General features: G+C 43.7%; 1 protein-coding gene across 1 annotated transcript in view; it reads left to right on the top strand.

Moving 5' to 3' along the window:
* Positions 1–12,187: 12,187 nt before the first annotated feature.
* The window catches only part of CIT (citron rho-interacting serine/threonine kinase), a 150,406-nt gene continuing 144,078 nt past the window's right edge, over positions 12,188–18,515 (top strand). Inside the window, exon 1 of the mRNA XM_080649954.1 lies at positions 12,188–12,283. The gene's annotated coding sequence lies outside the window, so the exon portion shown is untranslated. The remainder of the gene's footprint in view (positions 12,284–18,515) is intronic.

Below are 18,515 nucleotides of genomic sequence, written 5' to 3' on the forward strand. Positions count from 1 at the left end.
TGGTTCTGGGTTATGATTATATTCATCATTATGCCACTGCTCATAAAATATATATAATTTTTTATTTTATTTATTTATTTTATTTTTAATGGAGGAAGGGGCTGATGAAAGCAGAAGAGCTAAGGGCCTAAGTTGGCCCTGCCCACACCCTGTTCTTGACTTTGCTTGACTTGGGAAAGTTGGCTGCTGGTCCCTAGTCTTTTTCGACCAGTGGTGATTTTGCCCACAGGGACACTGGGCAATGTCTGGGGACATTTGTGATTGTAAAAACTGGGGGGGGGGAGATTGTTACTGGCATCTAAACAGCCTATAATGCACAGGACAGTTCTCCACAACATGGAATTATCGGGCTGGAAATGTCAATTGTGCCAAGTTTTGGAAACGCTGCCTTACATGACTTTGCAGTATACCTACCTACCCTAAACTTCAGTAGTCTCAAATGATGATCATTGTATTACCTTTCATGATTCTGTGGGTTGACTAGGCTCAGCTGAGGATTCCTCTTCTCTATGTGATGTTGGCCAAGATTTCAGGCACCAGGGACTCTCCTGGTCTGGAATGTCCAGATGGCTCACCCAATGCTGCCATGTTGACTAGAAGGCTGGGCTCAGCTGGGGTTCTGGGGTGACTGGGCCTTTTTCTCCTGAAGTCTCAGGGTTTTCGTGCTCTCCACGGCTCCTCTATGTGGTCCCTCCCTCAGGAGGTCAGCCAGCTACAGCCTGGGATGCCTGTTTTCTAAATAAAGTTTTACTGGAACACAGCTACTCATTTGGTTAGGCATTGTCTGTGGCTGCTTCCACATTACAGTGGCATTTGAGTAGTGGTGATTGAGACCTTGAAAGGCCTACAAAGCCTAAAAGCCTGAAGTATTTACCATCTGGTCCTTTAAGGAAAAGCTTGCTGACCCCTGATCTGCATGGTCGGTCTCTAGCAGAGATGTCTGGACTTCCTACATGGTAGCTCGAGGTTTCCAAAAGCACAAAAGTAGAAGTGGCCAGGCCTCCTTAGGGCGAAGGCCCGGAAGGGGCCTAGGATCTATTTGGCTGTATTCTTTTGTTTGAAGTGTGTCATAGGTGGCCCAGGTTCCACGTGCCAGGAACTACACAAGGGTATGAATTCCAGGGGACATGGGTCACTGGGCACCACCTTCAGAGACTGGATCACTATGTACTAGTATATTAATACAATGGCAGGGAAGATTCTAATCGGCTCTGCTTTGGGTAGTTTGCCCACCCCTTGACCAGTCACTGTGATTGGCCTCATCTGGGTGCCTCGGGGTTCAGGGCACCGTGATTACCAGGACCTTATGGAATGGGGGATGTGCAAGTACCCAGAGGAGCTGGGAGTTTTGAATAGATAAAATCAGTGTATGGGCCCTAGCCGGTTTGGCCAGCGGATAGAGCTTTGGCCTGTGGACTGAAGGTGTCCTTTGTTGCAGGAGGCAGCCGATCAATGATTCTCTCTCATCATTGATGTTTCTGTCTCTCTCTCCCTCTCCCTTCCTCTCTGAAATCAATAAAAATGTATTTTAAAAAAAATCAGTATATGTTCAGTACAGTGACTTTAGGTATTTATGTGTGAACCTTGTCTGTCCTCATTTTCCTCATCTGCAAAATGGGGAAAATGTATATCTAATAAGGCTGTGTGGGGATTGAATGATCAGGTTTATCATGTTGCCTGGTACATAGAGACACTCAATAAATGTTTTCCAATAACGATAGTCATAAACCTCCACCGATGTTTAATATATCTTTAACTTTAAAATGTACTTGGGGTGTTTGCTCATTATTCTGTATTTGTTTGAATAAACTCCCACCTTATTTTCTTGCATATTTAAATTCTCAAATAGGGAGTGGAGGGGAAGGGAAATTATGTGACAGACGAATTTACCACCCAGAGGCACCTTCATTAGTCTGGAGATTGCTCTCTGGTTACTTTAAAGCAGTGGCTCTTCTCGACTCATTCCGTAATCAGGGGGCTAGGCTTAGTGAAATGTAGATTCTTCTAATGGAATTCTCTTTCAGGGAACTGTTTCATATTGTTGAAGAGGCTTCCTGGAGAGTATAGTTGAGAGGCTATGATTGAAAAGGATGATTGCATTAGTGTTTTTTTATTTTCTTCCCTTTTGAGTTTCTGTTTCAGAATGTAAGCTTCAGTTTCCCATGGGAAGAAAGGTCCAACAGCTGTTATTGCCCAAATTTCTTGAATCTTGTCATAGAGATAGAGATTTTCTCTGGGAACTATTGGAGGAAACAAGACAAAGTATACCCCTATAAACTAAAGTGTTGCCCCTAGCATGGGCCAAGGGAGGGCAGAGAACTAGCATCTGGGAACTAGGGGTGGAATTTTTGTTTCTTAATTACTATTCTATCCCCAGTGTCTGACACATAGTAGGTGCTCAGTAAATATTGGTTGACTGACTATGATGCTAATGAACAAAATAAGTGGCCAAACCTTAAGTATAGTGTCTCATAATTTGTGTAAAAAATAAACAGCAAGGGTGATATTAAAACACACATAGAAAAGTGTTCATAGTTGCCAAAGTTGGGAATTTCTTGGTGAGTTGATAGTAGCTGAAATTCTACCCTCTTTCATCCACATTCAGCATAGGTAAAATCTGTATGTTCACAACTTTAATATTTGTGGACAAATTATAACTTGAAGAACTTTTTTCCCCCTAATAGTAAACATAATACAAAATTAAATATAAAAGATCAAAGAGAAAAATCCCTCAAAATCTTGCCTGCCTGAGACAACCACTATTAATAGTTTGGTGTATAGTATTGCAGTGTTTTTGTCCTTATAAAATATTTGTTATAGCAATTTTCAAACACATCGAAAGGGAAAGAGAGTAGTTTTATGAATTCCTCTGCCCCAGTCAATTAGCTTTAGCATCTATCAGCCCTTTCCATGCATGTTCTAACATTACTTGTGTTTAATTTTACACAAAAAGAATAATATGTGTTAAATTAGAAAGTGAAACATAAGCGTTTATTTGAGATCAATAAGAACAGTTATTTGGGAATCACTGGTTCAGGCAAAGCCCAAATAGTGTTCCGATGAGAAGCAATGGGTATCGAGGAGGAAGGGAAGGGGCAGGATGACATCAACAGAAGGAAGGCATTTCTGTTGGTGCAGATAGCATAACATAGCGATGTTCATTCTAAATCATATTTAAAATTTCAGTCCAGTAGTCATCAGTCCAGTAGTCATAATAACTGCTTTTTTGTTATTTTGGCAAACAGTTCTTTGGGACATAAGGTGTCTTAAGCCCAGTCCAAACGTTGTTTTGCTCTGTTTTAACATTCCAAAGATTTGAGACAGAAGAGGTGTAAGACAGTTCCTCTGGCTTGGCAGCTCCGGTCCATTTTAAAGTGGTTCCATTTGTATTATTGTTCACATATGTGTATAATGTCTTGCCACTAGCTTTGCTCACTTAGCAGCATATTTACTCAACAAATATTTATGGAGCATTGGCTACGTGCCAGATTCCCTTTTAGGTTTACAGTAGTGACCAAAACAGACAAACTCCCCCCCATATATTCTAGTGGAGGTTGAACTTTACCTCATTCTTTTAAACAAGGGCCTAATATTCTTTTATGGGGGTAGACTTTCCCGTTGATGGACCTTTAGGTTGTTTTTAATTATTTTTCTGTTACAAGCGTGCTCATCACATTTTCATATGTATCTTCTGCGAGCACATGTGCTACTGTTTCTGTGAAGCACTTGGAGTTCCTAGAAGTTGAAATGTTGGATTACTAAGTCTCAGAAAAGAAGCAGTGCATTCAGCAGTGCTGGCTTTTGCTTTCTGGGTGCAAATGTTTATCTGCACTTGATCTTAGCCAAAAGGCTGAGAAGCGATTGCAAATGTTTATCTGACGAGACCATCCTTTGACTGCATTCTATTACAGTGCTTCCGGTCTTTCTCTCCACTTCAGAAGTCAGCACCCACTGGGCTCTTACATGCTATAACCATGTGCAGGGGAGAAGGGTAATATGGTCTTGGAGTTACAGAAGCTGCTAATTTGGAGAGAAATTGTGAAGATTTATTTTTTTAAATAGTCGTAGACTTGAGTTTAGGGTCTCACCTGTTCACCTTAACAATCCAAAGCATTTGAAGAAAGATATTGAGATTTGGAATGATTTTTTAGAATTCTGAGAGTATCATGGTGGTTTTGCCTGTAAGCAGTTTGCCTGCTTGTGTGATTGAGATGTCTGGTGGCTGGCAGTGACAGACCCAAAATTAATAAGTTGGACAAATGCTATAAGCAAATTGTGGGCTCAAGGCCTAACAGAGAATCAAGAGAGATTGGCCTTGTGTGGGAGCAATAATGAAATCGGGTTCAACCCAGAGAGTTGCAAGCCAGCGTATTTTGGGAATTATAATTCAAAACTCAAATGCTTGATCTGAAAGAAACTTGGAAAGGGACCGGGAAGAAAGATGGGGTTGGCACTGTGATGTCAGGGTAAAAGGAAAATGCCGTTTAGCTTTCAATTTTGCTTCAGCATGGATTTCTCTGTGTAGGGGCTCTAGATTTTTTTTATTTTAAATTTTTTTTTACAATGGTCACGATGAATTCATGGGGCTCTACCTACCACTCTTGCCTGATTCCCCAAGGGGCAGAAGGAAGGTGTTTTCAGGATGACTGACTAATGTGAGAGGTGGGTCTGTGGTGGGAAAACACTCAGTGCAACAGAATTCATTGTAAGTGCCTTTGATACAAAGGAATTAAATTCCAGCCATGCAACAAAGAAAGGGGGTGGGTGACAGCAGTTACAGTTGCATTGGCTAATTCATCAATACGCCACTCTGTGAATTTGGGTATGAAATGGCTTTTCCTTTTGTTGGACTCAGTCCCTGTCATGGTCTGAACAATCTGCTGAGCTGAACGTAACTCTAGAAATCTATCTTCCAATTTTGTCCGTGGCCAACCTACGGAAATGGCGATCTGTTCCAGTGCCTGGAGGACTCCAGTGTCCCTCTGGGATTGCAAGACAGCCTCTTGGTCTTCAAGGTGGCACTGTCTGAGGGATTCTCCAGGGTAATTTTGATTATGTGTTTTCCTTTGGAGTGTACCCCTGTATATGGTGCAGTTTACCTATAATGTGCAGAACTGAATTAATTTTTCAGTCAGTCACAGCTGCTACCCTCCATTCTTGCAGGTCATTAGAGTTGCTGCATATTCAGAGATGCTCCAGCCTAGTGTTCTTTCAGTGTTAAAAAAAAAAGTATGTTAGATTCCAAACCTGCCATCCATTTATTTAGTCCATATTCATACATTGAAGATCTCTGACTGAATGTTTATGTCCCGCCCAGTTTACTGTTTGAGCCTGTGACCCTCAGTGGGATGGTATTTGGAGGTGGGTCCTTTAGAGGTACTTAGATTGAGGTGAGATCACGAGGATGGGGCTTCCAAGAAGGGATTAGTGTTCTTATAAGAAGAGAAAGAGAACTAGAGCTGCCTTTCTCTTTGTCATGTGAGGACGGAGTGAAGAGGTGGCTGCCTATAAGCCAGGAATTGGGCCCCCACCGGGAACTGAATATGCCAGCACCTTGATCTTGGATTTCCCAGCCTTCAGCATGATGGGAAATAAATGCCTGTTGTTTAAACAAGTATCTATGGTATTTGTTATAGCAGCCCAAGCAAACTAAGACACCAACAGAAGGATCGTACTAGGAAAAGGAGTAAGACCATACATTAAGAAAAAGACAGCTACAATCCTTCCAGATCTGTGACATGTCAAGTTGGTTTTGTGTGTTTTTGGTAGCACTGCCACATATTAAGGCAAGGAAGGCAGTACTATTACTGACACAATCCATGGGCGATAAAATGGGCTACTGAGAGAAAGCTGAGCAGAGCACATGTCAGAATGGAATGGTCCAGAAACGAACTCCAACATTGGTTCAGATGGGAGTCATGTTGCTTGCGTCCATTGTAAAATTGACCTAAATGCGGACAAGCATTTTTGACCAAACACTGCCCTGCAGCCTTGGAGAGGAGGAAGGAAAGCTTGATCTGTTCTCCTTCCCCTATTTCCTAAGTCTACAGGATGCAAATTATAGCTGCCATGGAAACTGCTTTGGAATTTCTGGAGCCCTTAATTTTAACATATAAAAACACTTTTGTGCTGATTTTATAATTATTCATGATGATGAAAAGTGACTAAATGTCTTTGACAGTGAGGGAGGACATAAGAATACTTTTTCTTTTTTGGCTTTCATAAAGATGCAGGTCTTCGAAGCTCTTTATTTACCTGGGAGTCATTCTTCTGTGTTTGCAGATTCCAGCACCATCAGTGAGTTGCAGGAGCTCCGGCCTTCTGCGAAGGACTTTGAAGTCAGAAGCCTGGTGGGTTGTGGACACTTTGCCGAAGTGCAGGTGGTAAGAGAGAGAGCCACCGGGGACATCTATGCCATGAAAGTGATGAAGAAGAAGGCCGTGTTGGCCCAGGAGCAGGTAGGAGCATTTTAGCATCACACCCTTTCCCCTCTCTGTACCAGAATGTTCATTGCAGAGATGTTAATCTGCTGAATTAACATCTGGGATCAAGCACATTTTCCTCTGTGACTCTAGTTAATTGCAGTTGCATGGGCAGACAGGTCTCTCATGTCCTTAGCTCTTTTTCTTGAACTGATCTTGACTCATTTTGAAGGCTCACAAACTCCCCTGGATTTCTTTATCAGGTTTTTATTGTTGTGTGTTGTTCAGAACCAACTTGGCCTTTTAATTAATGAGTTTAAGGTCTTTCCTCACTGTCAGCTGGGGCTTTAGAGATATGCATATTATGAGGTGAGTCAGCATTTGCTTTTGTGCACATTTTATATATTTGTGCTGTGGGCATGTATATTTGATTTTAAAAAACACGCCTCTAAAGAAATGAAATAAAATTCTTATGTGGTTAGGGAGTTGCTTGTTTGAGAGCAGGTAAGAAGGTATCTCAATGGCTATGGTATTTTTCTTTCTTTTAAACAAGCCTGATGCTCCAGACATATTGATTCCTTTGCTGTGTTTCTGGAGAGACGGCCATCAGCCTTGGAGTTCAGAGAGTAATTTATTAGTTACAGACGTTCGAGTGCCCATCATGTGTCTGATAATGTATCTGGCTCGTGGGAAGCCTGCACAAGGAAGTGAAGTTCCATGGCTGTTGGTTTCAGGGTTTAAATTAAAACAACCTTGGAAAGCAGAGGAAAAATGCAAATATATAAAGCAGGCGCTTACCAGCTAAAACAGCTAAAGCGTCGCAGGAGGGAGAGCAGTTAGCAAATCCTTGAACGATGGAGTGAGGAGAGATGTGAGCCAGGGGCAGTCAGGGGACGTTCGCTGCTGCGGGTTCTGGGCAGAGAAAAGTGACGAGAATGTGCCAGGTGCGGCGTGAGTGATTTTCTGGAGACTTGAGTACAGGATTGCTATATGCAGATGTGGTTTGTATTTTTAGTTTTTTTTTTTTAATGGTTTAGAATAGACTAGGGAATGGGAAGAAATGAGGACATTTGGGTGGGATGGGGGTACTGATGGGAAACCTCAAGAACCCTTTTTTTTATTGTGGCAAAATATATATAACAAAATCTATCATTTAAACCATTTTAAAGATCACTTCATTGGTATTAGTGCCTTCGCAGTGTTATGTAACCACAGCCATTTCCAGAAGTTTTTCACATCCCAAACCGAAATGGTAACTCCCCATTTCCCCCAAACCAGTTTTTGGAATGGCAGTTTAATCTGTGAGACAGCTGGGGATCATTTAGGCTTTTGGAAGGAAGAGGTTGGGATCAGAGTCTCAGGACCTCAGTGACTTTGTGCTGCCTCCAGTCAAAGAAGCAGCGGAGGACAGGATGCTGCTTGTTTGAGTCCAAGGGTGATATAGCCCTTGTTTAGGAATGCAGTGTGAGCAACTACCCAGAAAGGAACAATGCAGGGTGGGGCAGATCGTCTTGCAGAGGTGTGGAAGATGCTCACCCGGCCTCCTTGCACCTACGTATCATCTATCCCCAGTAAACACTTCCTGAGCACCTGTTGTGTTTGGAGTGTTTCTAGGTCCTTGGGAAGAGGTATTAGATGTAGTCCCGACCTCGCGATGCTTACCTCGTAGATGGAAATAGTACATGCAAAGGCAGAGTAATCCAGCATCCCACACTGCAGCTCAGATAGCGTGCCTGCCTCTTGGTGAATGACTCGTGATGACCCCTGTGAGGTATGGGTGGGAGGTTTCTAAAATCATACACATGTTGAAGTTGTACATCCATTCCTTAGGAGGGTGACTTTAAGAAAAGCAGGGTCCTTAGCTGAGCCATGCTGAGGCTTTGGAATTTAAGGGCATTAGAAGAGAGACGCCAGCACCAGGGGTGAGTGAAGAGAAATGCCAGAGAGGAGGAGGTAGGGAGAGGTAGTGTCCTGCAGACAACACCTGTCGCCTAGGAGCGGCTAGTCCACCCAGTCAGAGCTCTGTGAGAAGTGGAAGAGGTCCTCAGAGATAGTTTATTTTAAATTAACAATGATACACTGTTACCATCTAATCCTCAGACCCCCATTCAAGTGTCACCAGTGGTCCCACGGTCTTTTGGAACAAAAGGATCCAGTCCAGGACCACACCTGGCCTTTAGTTATCCTGTCTTTTTAGTCTTTTCCAATCTGGAATAATTCCTTAATTTTTCCTGGACTTTCATGACCTTGATAATTCTAAAGACTACAGGCCAGTTATTTTGTAAAATTTGTATTTGTCTAATGTTACTCATGTTTGGATTCAGGTTAGAGATCTTTGGCAGGAATATCACAGTTGAGATGCTCTGTTCTTTTTATTGCATCTCAGCAGGTGGCTCTCAATTTCAGTTGGTCACATTCATGATGATGTTCACTTTGGTATCTGCCGAGCTGTTTCACTGTAGTTACCTAAGTATCTTGTAGGAATGTGCTTTCAAACTATCAAAATAGCCATTCCTCATAAAACTTTCAACTCACTCATTTATACTGTATGGACTTACATTTAACTGTTTAAGTCAGTGAGTTATGATCCATTACTGTTATTATATATTTTTATACTTAAATTGTCATCAGGTTGGCCCATGAGAATCTCTTTAGATTGGCTTTTTGTCCTTTTGACATATCCCCACCTTTGAGTACTGTCTAGCTTTCTGGTACAAGGTTTTCAGGACCTTGTACTTTTACTTTGCCTGCTCCAGCCCTGCAACAGTCCTTTCAGTGTAAACTAGAGGCCCCGTGCATAGATTCATGCACTGGTGGGGGGCATGGCCTGTGGGGATCGGCCCGCTGTGGGAGTGCTGCTCAGCTGAGTGGCTGTGGACCCGCCCTCTGAGCAGCTGCTGAATAAGGAAATTAATCTGAGCTGATATTTTGGGGTAATGTCTTGAGTAAAGCCGTGTTCTGTGTCTTGGAGGAACCTGGCGGAGAGCTTTGCACCCCAAAGCCACTTGGTGAATGTCCTTGATGTGTGATGCCAGGTTGGTGACACCATCGGGGATGTTTGGGGCAGCCATGCTCCAGGATCCTCAGCCATCAGGACACCTCCCCGGGGGGTCCATAGTCATGTCCCCTCTTGCCATCTGCCTATGTCAGCTCCCTGTGCTTTTTCTAGAACTCACCTTAGAGGGCCTGCATCAGCTGGTGGGGTCAGGCCGGAGTCTGGATTGTCTCAGGTATTTGATAGGTGCAGAGACTCGACCTCACCCTGGGCCTGCTCATCCCAGTTAGCCGAGTGGCGCTCCCACTGACCACCAGGGGACAGCTCCTGCATTGAGCGTCTGGCCCCCGGGGGTCAGTGTGTGTCATAGTGACTGGTTGACTGGTCGTTCTGGTCGTTCTGCCATTCAGTGCTGGGCTTTTATATATATTGACTGGAGGCCTGGTGCACGAAATTTGTGCACGGTGGGGGTGGGGCGGTGATCGGGCCCGATCAGGGCCATCTCGTCCAGTCCTGATTGGGGCCGATAGGGACTGGTGGCCAAGGAGGGACTGTGGGGGGACTGCAGGAGGGTTCCAGGGTGTGTCCGGCCCTGTCTTGCCCAGTCCTGATCGGCTAGACCCCAGCAGCAAGCTAACCTACCGATCGGTTAACTGCTCGGTCTGACACTTAGCATATTAGGCTTTTATATACTAGTATATAGATTGTAATTCACGGCGTGGAATGCTCGGCACTCACTTCCCTCCACCTCTGGCCTTGGAGACCTCATGTCCTTCCAAGGCTCTGCTCACCCTCTTCAGCTGCCACACGAAGTAAATTGCATCGTGTGCGTGGAAACCCTTTGCAGGCTCCATGGGTGTGTCTTACTTTGCTGCAGTTCCGATTACCCCAACATAAGGAGAGACACCCTCATTATCAGGTAACACCATCGTGGTAAGACCCCTGCTCAGCCTGCTGCAGCGGTTTTAAACAGGCCATGGGTCGCCCTAGATGATTTGGCTCAGTCAGTAGAGCCATGGCCTGTGGACTGAAGGGTCCTGGGTTCGATTCCAATCAAGGGCACATTCCTGGGTTGTGGGCTCAGTCCCCAGTAGGGGGCGTGTGGGAGGCAGCAGAGTGATAATCTCTCATCAGTGATGTTTCTATCTCTCCCTCTGCCTTCCTCACTGAAATCAATAAAAATATATTAACAAAAATAAAAATAAATAGGCCATGAATTAAACGTCACTGCTCTCCATCCATCCAGTCCCCTCATACCCTCTTTTGTCTTGCCCCCTCCCTCTCCCCACACATACACTCTGCTGGGGTCTGTAAAATGGGGTCAGGATTTCTACTTCAACCAAGAGCGACGCTTCGGCATGGCCCTCCTTCCCCGCCCATCTCTGTCCCCAGTCCTGTGCGGTTTCTCCCTCCCTCCCCTCCATCTAACTTGGTGGGCCCTGCTCTGCCCCCTCTTCCTGCGACCTCCTGTCTGCAGCCTCCCCCTTTCTCGGGGGGCGGAGCTCCCCAAAGGCTGTGCAGGGCAGGGCTGTGCTGGGCCATGCGGTGATGCAGAGCTATGCTGGGTGAGCCCAGGTGGGGCCTCGGAGGAGAGCTGGGGAGGAGGGAGAAGGAAGGAGTGGGGAGGGGGGAGGGATGTGGAGCCTGTCCCGTGGGTGAGGCACCGGGCTCCTCAGCTGCCCCCAACCAGCAGCTTTTCTAGGCCCCTGCGCAGCTGTCACCCTCTGTCCCTCACTGCCTCCTGCTTCCTTTCAAGTTTTGGACTCGGTTTCTCTGACTCAGCCCTGCCCCCTCTCTGCTGCGTCCCTGGGAGCCTGAGGCTGCCCCTTGGCCTCCGGCAGGCGTGACTGGCCTGCTCCCCTCCACCCCCCATAATGGTGCTACCCACTATCCTGGAGTAGTTAGTGAAACTTAACAATAAAAAGAAGCATCTCTGAAGATTATAAATTGCACAGAGAATGCCACAGGCTGTGGAGGGCTGCACAGTCCACAGCTCTTGGATTAGGTGTAGCTGTGTCCCACACCACCGGGTCCCTCCTGGCTCCCGTCGCTGCTCGGGGCTCGGGCCAAACCCTGGGAGCTTCCTGACCGCTCTCATCTCACACCTCACATTTAGTCCAGCCCACCAGCACCAGCAGCAAGCTAACCTGTCAGTTGGAGCGTATGCCCCCTGGTGGTCAGTGCACGTTATAGTGACTGGTCAAGCCGTGGAACTCCCAGCTGAACTCTGGTTAAGGGGACAATTTGCATATTAGGCTTTTATTATATAGGATGTGCATCTAATCTACTGTCTTTGGTGCTGCCCTTCCCTTTGGTAGGCTCAGAGCATCTCTATATGTGGATGCCTTCTTCACCCTGCATGGCTGTCCATACCATATATTGGACTGTCCCCACACATGTTTGCAGCCCTCCTCATCCTGCTTGCGCCTGGTATCCTGTTCTGGGCCACCATGCCTCTCTTTCTACCACCCGTCACTGATGCTCAGGAAGGGAAGGTGAAGAGAAAGGGAAAGTACTTAGATTTAAAGAAAGTATGTTGACTTTAAAGAAAGACACTAAGTAAATAATTGGACAGATAATATATGGATCTGGCAAAAATTGTGAGCAAAGTAAGAAAATGGATGAGATTTGTGGGATGCTGGGTTAAATGATTTTTTTTAAACTAGAGACATCAATTTAGGCTTAAAGAGAGAGAAAAGGGCATTTCCTCTTTTTCACATTTACTTTTTATTATAATTGTCTAAAAGATTTCTTTTTCCTGTAGGTTTCATTTTTTGAGGAAGAACGGAACATATTATCTCAGAGCACAAGTCCTTGGATCCCCCATTTACAGTATGCCTTTCAGGACAAAAATAACCTTTATCTGGTGAGTATTTACATCTATCTGCAAGTAGCCCAGTGCGCTGATACTGGATGTCACAGTCATAGAACTGATGTGGTTCTTGCTCAGACAGTCCTTGGCACCTCTCATTCCCTCCCTTGCTTTTCTGACTTTCAGGTATCTTCCTGTTCTTCTCACCCTAAAGATTGAGGGCTAGCCCATTTAGAAACAGCCCCACTTACTGTTGGGTAGTGTAGCTATGACTTATAAGTCAATAATGAGAAATCATTTATTTGGGAATAGTCTGGGATCACCTTTAATAGAGTCTTGCTTTAATTTTTTAATTGAGGTATAATTGATATATAATAATTATATTTCAGATGTATAATATTTTTTGATATTTGTATATATTGTGAAGTGATCACCACAATAAGTCTAGTTAACATTAAAAAAATTTTTTTTAATCCTTATCCGAGGACATGCTTAGAGATAGATAGATAGATAGACAGATAGATAGATAGATAGATAGAAACATTGATTGGTTACCTTCCATACATTCCTTGACAGGGGATCAAACCTGCAACCCTGGTATGTGCTTTGACTGAGAATTGAACTGGCAACCTTTCGGATGATGCTCAACCAACTGAGCCTCCTCAGCTGGGCAAAAAGTTTTAATTTTTTAAAATTGAGATAATCATGATTATTATTAAGAAAATGCAATCACTGAAGAACTGTATGACATAGAAGGGAAAATGCTCTTCCTTTCTTTCTAGTCCATTTTCTAGTAGAACAAATATTAATGGTTATGCATGTTCTCTCTGATCCTTAACTATGCCTCATGGGAAAAGTATTTCTATGTCTATATTTATAACACATACATATAGTTTATTTTACAAAAAATGGCATATTACTCTCTGCTCTGCTCTTCACCTTGCTTTTTGCCTTTAAACGATTTGTCATGGACATCTTTCCAGATTAGTACATACAGATCTGCCTCATTCTTTGAATGGTGCCATAGGTATTTCTGATATACATGTAACATAAGTTGTAGAATGCTAAAATTCATTTTGGGGCCTTGTTTAGGTTCTCGGGGGTTTAGATGCTTAAAGTTAAAAAAAAAGAAAGTGTATCTTAGAAACAATTTTTGTCTCTGAGTTAGCCCTTAAAACAAGACTATATAAACTTTATAGAGGCTCATGTAAGAGAGAGATGGGCTTCTATTTATCTTGAAATTTCACAGGGCTTCTTTTTTGGGGACTTGATTGCCTTTATTTCCAACCTGGAATAAACAGTTTATTTGCTTTGGTTTCATATTAGTTGAGAACCCACGCTGGTAGAGAAGCCCCCCATCCCCCACCCCCAGCCTTCTAAGTGAGGACATTCTCACAGACTGTGTTGGGAGACTGGCCTTGGCACCAGCCACATGCTCCTTCAAAATCAACACCACATCTGCTTGTTTATGGCCTGAAACTTCTTTTCCTTGAATAATGTCTGGGAGGTTTTTCTTCCTTGAGACTTGGGGTATGGAGCTCTGACCTTCACAAATGACCTTGATGTGTTTCTAGGTTCACTGATATCCTAGGATATTTGCTGCAAATGCAACAATTGCCTTGTGGTGTCTGTATCTTACAGAGTTCCTTATGTTTGGGGGTATTAACAGACTTCTTGATTAGCCTGCAGAAAAGAAATTCCCTTGAAACCAGCAGGGGTTTGTTTGTTTGTTATTGTTGTTTTGGGTATTTTAATTAGAACTCTGCAAATGATTTAGAAGACCAGCTTGTGAGGATAAGCTTTATTTTCAAGGCAATACAGGCAGTCTTGGAACTAGGAAAGGCACTGATTTTTGGCAAAAGCTGAGTCCACAGTTTTCTGGTCTGCCTTGCACTGCTCTGTAAGCTCATATTTCTCTTCCTCTGAGTTGAAGAGCTCATCTTCTGGATATCCAATCTCACGCAGCTTCTTCTTAAAACTATGCATTGTTTAGGACTGTCACATTATCAAGGCCAGCTTTGGCGGGGTGATGACAGATTCTGAGTGTTCTGTGTAGCTCAGATGACAACTAGTGGTCCGGGCACAGGTGGCAGCTACTGCTCAGTTGCTTCAGGGAAATGGTGTCTGTGGTGGCCAGTGAGGATGACCAGAGGGAACCCAGGAGTGACCATTGTCTTTTTTTTTTTTTTTTCATGGCTCAACAGTTTTCAAAGCATATCTTCAGGATGTAATATTTGGGCATTTTGAGAATTTTAAACTTTTTTGGTGTTCCCATTTTCATCCTTACCAGTTGGCTTTGTCACAATGGTAAAAACCTATCCTTTCTTTTTAATTTGTGGACTTAACTGGTGTGGACTTCTGCTTGAACATAGCCTTCCTGGAATAGCTCATGGATTGGGAATACCTGCCATTCCTCTGCTAGGATGGCTCCCGGCCGCAGGGGTCTTCCTTTTTGGGGTCTTCTAGCTGTGGGCCTTCACTCTGGATTTTGTCCCTGGCATCGGCATCCTTAGCTTAAGGATCATCTTCTCAGGTTATCTACCTGCCGACTTGCAAGATGGGAATGATTGCAAAACAGCTGCTTCTGGAGTTCTGGTTGCCTCAGCACATTGATACCTGGTTGCAACATTTTTATGCCCTTTTTTAGTAGCTCCATTGAGTATCACTGATGGCATCTTGTAATTATCTCCTTGTCTGCATTGTCTTCTCAATTACTTTGGTACTTTGGAGTAAAATGCTTGCTAAAGGTACAGTTTTCATATAAAAATCCAAACTTAGTATAGGAATCAAGGTGAGATTACAGATCCACCATCCCTTATCTGCAATTCTGAAACACCCAGAGCTCTGAATAACCTCAAGTTCTTTTGTTACTTATTTGGCAGCAAAGCCTGACTTGAACTTCAGCAAAACCTGACCTGAACTCTCTTATTTATTCCCTTTAGTGCGACTATTCATCCATTTTGCTGCAAAATTATGAATGTATTTTATTACAGGGTGCTATCCCAGGCCCTACCCTTGGGTGTTACATAATATAAAGTATATATACATTTTACCCTTCGGAAACCTGGGAATGCATTCTGCCGCAGGATCAGGGGACTGTAGATCTACTTTGGTATCATAAAGTACTAAATTTCCATTATACTGTTTGACCACTTAGAGATCAATAAACCTTTGAAGTTTGGGGAAACATGCAAATCATGGTAAGCTCCCCTGGCAGTTGAACATCATTGGTAATGCAAATGCATTTAATTGATGATACAATTTATATTAATGAAAAAATATAGGATTCCACCTCCGATATATTTCTCAGAGCTATCTCTATTCTCCAGCCCTGCTTCTACGTGTGAGTTCCGGCCGCCATCTTTTGCCTGCATTACTGCATTAACCTCCTAGAGTTCTCCCTGCCATCTGTCTTGTCCTTCCCCCAGGTCTTCCACACAGTGCAGCCAAGTCGTCCTGCTGTTAAAACCCTTCAAGACTCCCTGCTGCCCTCTGGATGCAGTCCAGACCTTTGCACGTGGTTTACATGGCCTTTTTTTGCATTGGTCTCCAGCCTTGTTACTTACCATTTCTTTCCTTTCCCTTGACATTCACCCTAAACTTCCTTTGGTTCTTTGAATTTGCCTCTAACCTTTCTTCATGCTCTTCCCTTTTTCCTTGTTTCTCTGGCTTACTCTGATTTCAACTTCTGGGCTTGGACCAGATGCTACTTCTTTTAGAAATTCTTTTTTTTTTAATAACTTAAAAAAATTTTTTAATAAGAGTTGAGGTACAGTATAGTTTCAGGTGCACAACCCAGTGATTGGACACATATAACTTACTCTTTTTAAAAAAATATTTTAGTCTTTTAAAAAATATATTTTTATTGATTTCAGAGAGGAAGGGAGAGGGAGAGAGAGATAGAAACATCAATGATGAGAGAGAATCATTGATTGACTGCCTCCTGCATGCCCCCTACTGGGGATCGAGCCTGCAACCAGGCATGTGCCCTTGACTGGAATTGAACCTGGGACCCTTTAGTCTGCAGGCCAATGCTCTATCCACTGAGCCAAACCAGATAGGGCTTTATCACTTACCCTTTTAGAAATTCCTGCCCGGCCCTTTACTGGACTCATCGCACCCTTGTACTTCCTCTTTCTGAGTGGGTGTTGGTCTCCATCACCAAGCTACTCCCTCCATGAAGGGAGGGATTATGTCTCCCTTGCTTCAGTAGAGTTTCCCCGAGTAAATGCTTAAGAAATATTTATTGGATGAATACATGACTGATTTCACAGAAATTTGATTTGTATACAAATTTACTTATTGTGTTATGGAAATAATATGTGCTCTAGAGTATATAATTTAAGATAGACACAATGGGATTTTCAAAATTTGGAATGCAATGCAAGAAAATTAAACTTGGGCACTTCAGAATTTTGATGGTTAAAAATTTCCCATTTGTAGTTACATACTAATGAATGTGGCTTACAATTTCTGGTATATAGAAAATTGTAGCAAGTTCATTGTAACATCTGGTTCTATATAACAAGGCTAGTCCTGCATTCTGGCAGGTGGCCCATGGAAACAGTGCTGTTTTAATCTGGTTCATGATGAAATCTGTTCAGTTCTGAATAGCAGATGCCTTTGCCAGTGTCCTTCCACGATGCAGCTGATCTTTACAAAGGAAACATTGTTTTGCAACTCACCACTTGTAGTATGGTTACATCTAAATTCTTTGTAAATTCTTAAAGCTTGCTGGGTTTGTATTGATGTTTTTCATACTGTGGATCTCTTCAGGCTGCCTTAGCACAGCCTATAACTAACCCGTGAGCCTTCTTTCCCTGCTGTGGCCTTACATCAGCTTCCCTCTGTGTATTCCCAATGCTCCCTGCCCCTCAGTTGCACACAGGGAGGTAGTAGTTAAGGTATAGGCTAAGGCAGTGGTCGGCAAACCGCGGCTCACGAGCCACATGCGGCTCTTTGGCCCCTTGAGTGTGGCTCTTCCACAAAATACCACGTGCGGGCGCACACGTACAGTGCGATTGAATGAGTATCCTAATTAAGTTAATAACAATGTACCTACCTATATAGTTTAAGTTTAAAAAATTTGGCTCTCAAAAGAAATTTCAATCGTTGTTCTGTTAATATTTGGCTCTGTTGACTAATGAGTTTGCCGACCACTGGGCTACGGCATTGTAACGAAGAGACCACAAAATACAGTCCATGCAGGTGGAGCAGCTGTGATACTTCAGGGACCGGGTTTCCTTCCGTCTTGTGACTCCCCTATCCCTTAGGATGTTGTATTCATTGATGTGCTTGAACTGGGGCCATTTCATGCCTTTATTTCCCCCAACTGGTAGGAGAAAGGAGAGCAAGGCAGAGCAGCCACATGTCTTTTCCATAGGATGACATGGAAGTAGGGCACATCATTTCCTCTCACATTTTGCTGACCAGACCTTCGTCACATGACTACACATCTGTATTGTCTAGCTCAGTGGCTCGCGAGCTGCAGTTTGCTGCTCTGTTGACTAATGAGCTTGCCGACCACTGACCTAGACTCTCGATTCCAATAATTACAGGCTGTTGTTGTTCCTTGTGATTAAGCCCCTATCCCAGTGGTCAGCAAACTCATTAGTCAATAGAGCCGCAGTTTGCCGACCACTGGTCTAGCTGCATGGCCTATATACAACTCAAATTCTTGCCACAATGGAAGAAGGGAAGAATGGATTTGGGGGACAAGTTATGTAGTCTGCCACAGAGATGAAAATAGTGGGTTTGAAGCCAGCCTCCCTAGACCCACCTCCCATACTGTCATTGCATTATATTGTCACATCCCAAACCACTTCTAACATGACCCTGGTTCTCATGTCCTGCTTGGAGTTACTGCTCTATTCTTCCTGTTTCTCTTTCAATGCACAGCCAGGCAATTTCGTAGACAGTCTTTCCTTTCTGTGTAGGAGCAATTTAGAGGTGGGCTGTTTCCAGGCAGTGACCCTGTGGCCTGTACAATCACCAGCCTGTGCTGTCGTTGGGAGTCTGGAGAGAGCGAATACAACTTCATTGTTTATTTTATTGAAATGTGGCAGCTTGCGATAGTTTTGACAGCAAAGACATGTGCTGTTTTGATCTCACTGGTAAGATTACCAGTTTTCAGGCTTGTCTCAAAACTCGCCAGCGTGTTCACGAGCTGCTGCTCCGGGAGCCAGGGTTTGGAAGACAGCTGCCCATCAGACAGAGGCTGTTCCTTCGAATGTAGGTCCTTGTTTCATTACTGTTCCTGATTTGGTCTGTCCGGAGTCATTGGCCT

The sequence above is a fragment of the Plecotus auritus genome (genome assembly GCF_963455305.1).
Source record: "Plecotus auritus genome assembly, chromosome: 13".
Taxonomy (NCBI): Eukaryota; Metazoa; Chordata; class Mammalia; order Chiroptera; family Vespertilionidae; genus Plecotus; species Plecotus auritus.